At 28.1% G+C, this 8,552-nt stretch overlaps 2 long non-coding RNA genes across 2 annotated transcripts in view; one reads left to right on the forward strand and one right to left on the reverse strand.

Annotated features, from left to right (window-relative positions):
- LOC107862148 overlaps window positions 1–8,552 on the forward strand; it is a 30,347-nt gene that overhangs the window by 12,773 nt on the left and 9,022 nt on the right. The gene's annotated exons all lie outside the window — the stretch shown is intronic.
- LOC124897252 lies at window positions 55–2,146 on the reverse strand. Its single transcript, XR_007053976.1, has 2 exons — window positions 1,811–2,146; window positions 55–1,709 (listed from the first exon to the last, which is right to left on the reverse strand). It is a non-coding gene; the product is annotated as an uncharacterized LOC124897252 (long non-coding RNA).

Here is an 8,552-nt window from a genome sequence, read left to right on the forward strand (position 1 = left end):
ATCTACCCAAACTTGGACTGGTTACACAAGTCATATTTTCTAGGCTAGTTTTTGCACTCCAATCTAAAACACAAAGAGAAATCGTTTCATTGGATAAACATGAGTCGGCACCTAATCTCCTAGCTTCTTTGGTCTTTTGTTACAGTACGGTATAGTGGCAGACCTGCATCGAGGTAACTAGATGCTTGAGCAACAATTGTTTATTACCCAAACACTACTTTTGTGTTGAAAATTGGTAATAACATATAGAGATACTGATTGAGCACCTAATCTTAGAAAGTAATTTCAGATTAAAGGAAGTTGAGCATCTAAAACTCAAAGCGCATAATTCACATTAGCATGAACAAGCCCTAAATAAAACCCTCGTGTCCTATGCCTCCCCAGTCAGATATCTACTAACCCGAGTGTACTACATATCTCCAAAGTTTCAGAGCGTAAGCATAAATTATTATCCACAAGACAATAGTGGATACAGGGGCAGTGGTAATTGGAGTTATTAAATTTGGATGTGTTTGGAGCAGACATTACTAGCTATCGAATCGGAGTTATTAAATTTGGATGTGTTTGGAGCAGAATTACAAGCTATCAAGTCTCTTAATTTGGTCAATTCTTATATTGTTATTACGACCCACCAATTTATTAGCTAAACCCATTTCAATTCATTAAAAATTTGGGTTCAGATGTAGCCCAAATTGACTCATGAGAGATCTTGTCAAAATACTTTATAACAAATATTTTTTATAACACACTCATTTATTAGCTCAACCCATTTCAAGTCATTAAAAAATTGGTTTGATATGTAGCCCAAATTGACTCATGAGAGATCTTGTCAAAAAAAAAAAAATTATTTGATATGTTATATAATCTTAATAAAGAATTTTCTCTACCAGGTACGAAAAATGCGTAAAAGAATGAATTGACCGGATTGGGTTATAACCCGCATTTTAGCATATTTCGGCCCAAGTAGCTTTTGGACGGGTCAATAACCCACCTATTTATTAACTTAGCTCATTTTGACCTGGCCAAATTCATGATTCAGCCCAACCCGTACATTCCGTTATTTCATTTATAATGATGCTTGGCGTTGTCGATACTGGTAAATAAATTGAAACCTTTTATTGAATTTGTAAACAATATGAAAATGATGGATCAATTTCTTATGCACTCGTTAGTGTTCTTTCATGATTTCAGCTCCATGAAGGTTGGGGCATTCATATTTTATATTAAGGCTAACTCTATATAAGAGATGGTAGAATCATTGTAATATGAATTTATCTAATATCCTGACTCCCAAGTCAGATATCTACTAAGCTCGTTGTACTACAACTTTCGTAAGTTTCAGAGCGAAACTATAAATTATCATGCACAAAACATTAGCTGAACACAAAAATGTCATCCTGAATTCTTAGACTGCATTTTGTAGTGCTTGATATGGATTGAATTTTTCAAGTCATAATCAACAAAATGGAATAGAAGCTTGGGTATTCTCCACGAAGATAAAAACACTAGATGATTTCTTCACATTTCTAAATTGTTGATGGGAGGTGACCGCTATCTTATGGAATTAGTCGAGCCGTAAATAGTAGAAAATCAAAATATAAGCAGGGTAAATGTTTGAAAGTACTTATCACGCAAGAGAATCTCCTGACAAATCAGTGGGGGTATGCGTCTCCATTCCTCATACTTCTTCAATCTCTCATTCTGAATTCCTACAATAAAATATATTATAACAGTAATTTTAGTCAGATCTTTGCGTTTTAGAGTAAGCAATTATTTCATACATACAAGGGGAAGAATAAGATCACAAAACCTTGTAGTTGAGTTGTGCGTGGTGCATAAGATAGAATCCAATAATGCACAGCACCCTATCTCAGCGATTTTATCGCTCTGTTTTTACTTCTATTCTCCGTCTGCGTCGTCGTTTCCCCCTTTCATTGTTTTCCTCCGTTTGTCAGATGATGGGCTCTTCAATGTGGCCCAAAAGTTTCAAACGCTTTTTGGCAAATTACACAAAATCACTCATATATAATTACTTGAAATCTCGAATTTACTTAATATTTTTCTCTTAATATACATATAAACAAAACCTCATTCTACTTTCACTCACTTAATGCATGCAATTCATTTTTTTCAAAATTTTCATCTCCTAAAATCTCTCTCAAACTATCATTGTTATGATCTCAATAATAGTCGACCAAATATAGTTGTTTGAATTAAGTTAGGAATAGAAAGCAAATAGAAATGTGAGGTTGAGAATAAAGAGTCGAGTTTACTCTGGTTTAAATAAGGCGCAAGGGTCATGATGATGCCACGTGGCAATGTAGTTATATATACATATTAGAGGAAAGAGAAGGGCATAATGGAAATCTGGTCATCGTGGCTATCGTTAATCATTTAGTTAGTTTCCATTTCCTTGCAATTGAGTTTCATTGTCCATTTTTTCCTTTATGAGAAAATCAGAAAATTCTCAAAATATTCGTTGCAATTTACTTTAGATCCCTATTGAGATCATAACAATCATCAATTGAAACAACTTTCATCTCCATTACTGCAACTTCTTCATCAATTTCATTATCTTTTTTTTAATCTTTTTATCAACTTTTTTTAATTAATTTTTTAAAAAAAATTAACTTTTAAGTCAATACCTATTGAGAAAAAAAAAAATTGAACAATCACTTGTTAGATTTCCAACGAGAACGATCAAAGTGGCGTTGATGCTGAGGATGAACGACGGAGGCGTTGTGTAGTCAAGGTGGTGGTGATGGTGCGGACGAACGACGAAGGGGTAGAATAAATGTATCAAGATATATACATATGTATCAATCATATGTATCAAATAAATGTATTTAATACATATATAGATACATATCAAGAACTTGTGTATCCTTTTCATAATTTTAAGGACGATGCATATATTTTTGGGCAATTTAATGGTTTCACCACCCTCATTTAGTTTGGATTTTTTCAATTGATACATATGATATTTTATTTAATATCGTGATATATTTTATACGTGCACCATTCACACATTTTATCCCGCGAAAAACGATATGTGTAACACTGATATAATGGTATAAAAAATATGTATTGGTGTTTTTAATCAGTTATCGAAACTATATACATTACCAATATGATACATTTGTTGTTGAAACATTGGTGACACATATGACAGATACTTTATGATAGTGATTCAGAGTTTTTATTTATTTATGAATGTTTGATACATTTAACATATGTTTGACATTTATAAACTATTTATTTTTATGTGAGATTGTATTTTTAATGCGTATTGAGTAATTTTACCAGATGAATCATTATGATACATCTGAAATAAGATGTATTTATACCACAATTTGCGCCTAATTTTATTTCCCGTAATAATTGAAAATTAACTACTTCCTTATTTAAGTAACCACCTATTAAAAATATGTCACAATGTATATGTATCAAGGCTAAAGATATGTATCACAAATATCAAAGTTCGAAATATCATGTAATTAAGAGCTCGTTTGGATAGAATTAAAATCTGGTCAAACCAGCTTTTAATTTATTTTTTAGTTTTTTAAGGTGTTTGATAAAACAAAAAAAGTGCTTAAAAAAAGCTAAAAATTGATTAAAATAATAAAAAGATGAGAAACTTCCAGTTTTTTCCTTTTAAAATTAAAATTCTTTTAGGTTTGACCAAAACATTTACCTTTTTATCTCTTATACCTTCCTTCAATTCCAATAATATCTTAAACTTGTAGTCTTTAAATATATAGTTTTTTTTCTTTTTCTCTTTGCCGCTTCGTTCATCTCTTCCCTCCAATTTCCTCTTCATCTTTCTTCTTTGTTTTCATCGAATCCATTATTAACTGGAGGTTTGGTCAAAAATTTTATTTCAAAATTAAAATTTATAAATAATTCACCCTATTTATGGTGTTAACAACTTTAAATACATTTAAGTCATTTTAACAACAAAAAAGTGTTTAACATCACTTATTTACCAAACGCTTCAACAACTTTTTTTCAGTTTCAGCACTTCTATCCAAACACTTATCTGCTTAATTTATAAGCACTTATTTTAAGCTTTTAATCACTTATAAGCTAAAAAACTATTTTTTTAATCTTATCCAAACGGGCTCTAAATAAAATCATGAAAAAATGTGTTAGAACTCATTAAAATTTTGAGACTTATACAAGTTACCCTAAATTTATATTTATTTATGCATCATAATACGCGACAAGTGATAACACACCTCTTTAGAAAAAAACTTATGGCTAGCTATGCTTAAGTTTAATTTTTTGGAGGAAAAATAACTAAATTAACTCTAATCCATTCTTATGTATCAAGTTAGAAGTTTTCGCGCGTATAAATCGACTCACTACTTCTCATGTCCAGATGAACCCAAATAGTTGACTATGTTTTATACATTGCAAGTACTGGCTCCAAAAGTTTTAAATAAATACTAATACACATCAGCAATTGATTTTTGAAACAAAGCACACATTATAACTACTTACTACTACTATATATATTATCAGCTATATAATAGTCTATCATAACATTGTTTAGTGAAAGCATCTGCGATAGATTGAAATCATTTATATATATAAAAGAGAATGTTAGTTTATCCTATATGGCATGCTTTAAGGGCCTCTAATGTTATTTATATTTTTGTGTTTTGTTGACATTACTTGAGTTTTCTTTTTCATTTAAATATTTATGTGTTTAAAGAAAATTCAAAAGTCACTATATTTAACTCTATTAATTATATAATAATTTTAAGAATGAGAAAGAGTTGAAGAGTTAAAAATGTGAAAGGTCTCTTATAGCGAATATATAATATTTCATCGGAATGGAATAGTACATAATCTGAAAATTCTTTAATATTTCCACAATGTTCATTTCCACCTTCCTTTGCATATATATAAGATAGTGTTGTACAATCCAAGTTTAAGCAACAATATGGCCTTTTAGGTTATCATTTGCTTAAGCTTTGTATTTTTGCTTATTACTTTTTGTTTGAATTTTTTCACTAGATCAAATATGAAACGAGTATTTTAAAGGTCACAGATTTTTTTTTATTCATTTTTTTGATTCCTTCTGAATATTATACTTTTCTACAAGTTCTTTCTACCTATGCAACACATATTTTTTAATTCTTTCTTGATTTACAAATTATAGTAGAAATGATTGACTTGTGAGGGAGTGTTCAAGACGTGAGAATTTGTTAGTGCCGAGAGAAATAGTGAGTCGAGTTGATTACTTTGGATATGATTTTTATACTAGAAGGTATTTTTATCTCATTTAATTAATTGTAAAAAAATTATTATGTCTTTGGATAGTCACTAAGGTTTCTATTTGGCTAGATGGATGTTGAAATAAGCAAAAATCTGATGTACAGATTGAAGAAAATCCTGAATGAAGGTTTATTTTTTGACATCAAGAACATTAAGGTTATTATTGAAAGCAATGGAGCATATAGACCATTTAGAAGTAATAGAGTACTTTTTTTTTTCTTCTTTTTGTTCAATTCTCTTTAATTTAAATTATGTGGTATATTATTAAAACTCACATTTATTTAAATTTAATCTCATGATTTTCATTTTTTTTCTTATCTAAAACTCTATTTTCATAATTAAAAGCCTCAATTGAATATGTTTACTTAAAATATCAAAAATTTAAAAAATTCCGTATCTCATCACCTAACATTAAACTATGCCAGTCAATTTAAAAAATTGTGACAAAAAATTGAACTCATTCAAAAAGTAGAAGTTTGAATGATTAAGAAATATATATGAGTATATATACTTAGTGTTGTTTATTTTAAAATTTTTAATTGATTATTTCTCCAAAAATAAGATATGTATTCTCCAAAAACAAGACTTTAGAACATAATTTTACACTCTGTAGGAAAACATAAAATACTCTTCAATTGATTATTTTACTGCTAAAATATAAATTTATTGATATTTTGTTATTTAATTTTTTAGTTTCTTAAATATACAATCTATCGATAATAATAAAGATAGGAATAAAAGAAGAGATATGACATTTTTCTTTGGTCAAGAAGTAAGTTATCTTTATTCTCTTTTTGGGATTTTTTTGTCTCATTTATGTTCTATATTAAAATAAATTAAAAATCACTCATTATTTCTCTTAATTGTATTAAATATTCAATGCTAAGAAACTAAAAAGTCACCAAATTTTTTTATTATGATAATCTCTAAAATAATTAATAGTCATATTCACAACATTATTTATTGTTCATATTATAGTTTACAAATAGAAATGTTGTAACACATTGTAAAAATGATCGCATTAGCTTTTGACGTTATACTGTTTTCGATGCCTATTACATTCATGTTAAAATTTGACTTGAGGTATAAAATGAAGGCTATTTAGTAATGATCGACTTGTGATAAATGTCAACAAAAGTTATGAAGATTGTACATCGATTCATATATTTTTTGTTTTATTGTTAATGTTTAAGATCGTAAAAGTGATGTTGCATTATTTATTTTTTTATATTCAAAATGTATATACTTGATAAAACTAAATACATGTATATTTTTGTTTTTGAAAATTTAAAAAGATAGAATCAAATAGAATTTTTTTTATACAATTATAGAAAATTTAGGAAATAAAATATTCAAACCTGAAAAATCAAGCATTACAAACTAATACTAAAATTCAGAATTCAATTTTAGCATAAAGAATACACCCAAATGCTAACACACAATATCCATTATATAGATGTAGGCATATGTTAAAGTATTGTTGTTCGAATCTCTTTTATTGTAAATTGTTAATTATTAGCCCTTAAATAAAGGCATTGTAAGACTTTTTAGAAATGGTCGTATTATTTTCTTAAGTTGTTATGTTTTTGATATTTTTTATATTCATGATCAGTCGAAAAATTTGATGAAGACTATTAAGTGGTGTTTGGTATTATGAATTATGGCAATGGATGTCGATAAAAAACTCGAGAGATTGTTCCTTAATTTCACATATTTTTTCTTCTATTTTTTTTTATGATGATTGAGATTGTAAAAATAAGTCATATTATTTATTTTTTCATATGTTCTCCCTATGATAGTATGATTTCTCTTTATTTTGTTTCTATATGAGTTTTTGTTTGTCATAAATTTATAGTTTCTTTTGATTTAAAATTGTGACTTTTTGAGTTTATTAAAAGTTTGATAACTACTGGCTAAACATTTACTTTTACGAAATCAATAATACATATGTTAGAGGTCTACTAAACTTTTCTTCTAATTAAATTTTATAAATGATATTTAATAATATTATTGATATTTTACCTTCTTACATAATCGCTCTTTAAATTATATAAATTATATTTAATAATATTATCGATATTTTACCTTCTTTCATAATCGCGGGAAGAGCGGATCAGCTTACTAGACTAGTTGTGGTATTAAGTGGTACTATGAGAATTTCATAGCAAAAAGGATAGATTCCTGAAAGCTCACATGTTTCTATTTTATAAAAGGTGAGAGTCTGGAGTCGGGCTCTTTTTTTTTATAAAAAATACCAAAAAAGATAATTGATTTAAAAAAAAATTAAAAGGAACAAAACGTGTGTGTCAGAGCGACTTGAAAGTCGCGTACTGACGAGCGACTTGTAAGTCGCACAGTCACCAGCGACTTGTAAGTCTCACACTCAGAAGCGACTTGCATGAAATGTCAACTCACAACATGCAAAGTGAAGCATGTGAGCTGCATGTTCTAAGTGTAGTAAGGTATGGAAATGCAAAGTTCTGTGAGTTTAAATCAATTGCACTATAACCACATTATATATTCATTTTGTTTTAAATTATGTATCCACTCTATTACTATTATGTATTTTCTTCTTCTCAATTTATGTGACATCGGTTGACTTAACTTTGTGCTTAAAAAAATGAAAGACATTTGAAACTTGTACCCTAAAACAATTTTTATCAATGATAAAATGAGAATTTTAACTTAAATTATTTCTAATTATGATAAAGGTTAAATTCTTTTTAGACTGACTAAAAAGAAAAAAGTGCCACATAAAATGAGACGAATAAAGTATATTGATGTCGTAATAAGTGAGTTGAATAAAATTTAGACAAGCTAAATCACGTTAAATTAATATGATTTGATTTAACCCGTTCAAATTTTGCTTAGATCATAATAGATTAATTCAAAATGTGTCAAAATAATGAATCATACTTTATTTTCGAAAAAGGCTAAAGCTAATGTATTTTTCTTAATTACTAGCTTAAGTTCTCCCAAACTTGCTTAATTTTTAATCTCCAAATTTGATTTGTATGTTTAGGTTGCATTTTGACACATTGGGTTATATTGTGTTAAACAAATAGCACACAACAGGTGCACGAATATTTATATATTTTATCCTTCAGCCTTTCGAATGTTGGCTTGACAAATTTGAATCTAAGTTGAATAAATTATAGTGTTATTTATTTAAACTTATAAGATGAATCGCATAAGTTTTTTTTTAAAATGAATTAGTTTTATCACTTATACTTTTAATAAAACCGTTCAAAATGTGAACTAATTCATTT

Source organism: Capsicum annuum, chromosome 3 (genome assembly GCF_002878395.1).
Source record: "Capsicum annuum cultivar UCD-10X-F1 chromosome 3, UCD10Xv1.1, whole genome shotgun sequence".
Lineage (NCBI taxonomy): Eukaryota > Viridiplantae > Streptophyta > Magnoliopsida > Solanales > Solanaceae > Capsicum > Capsicum annuum.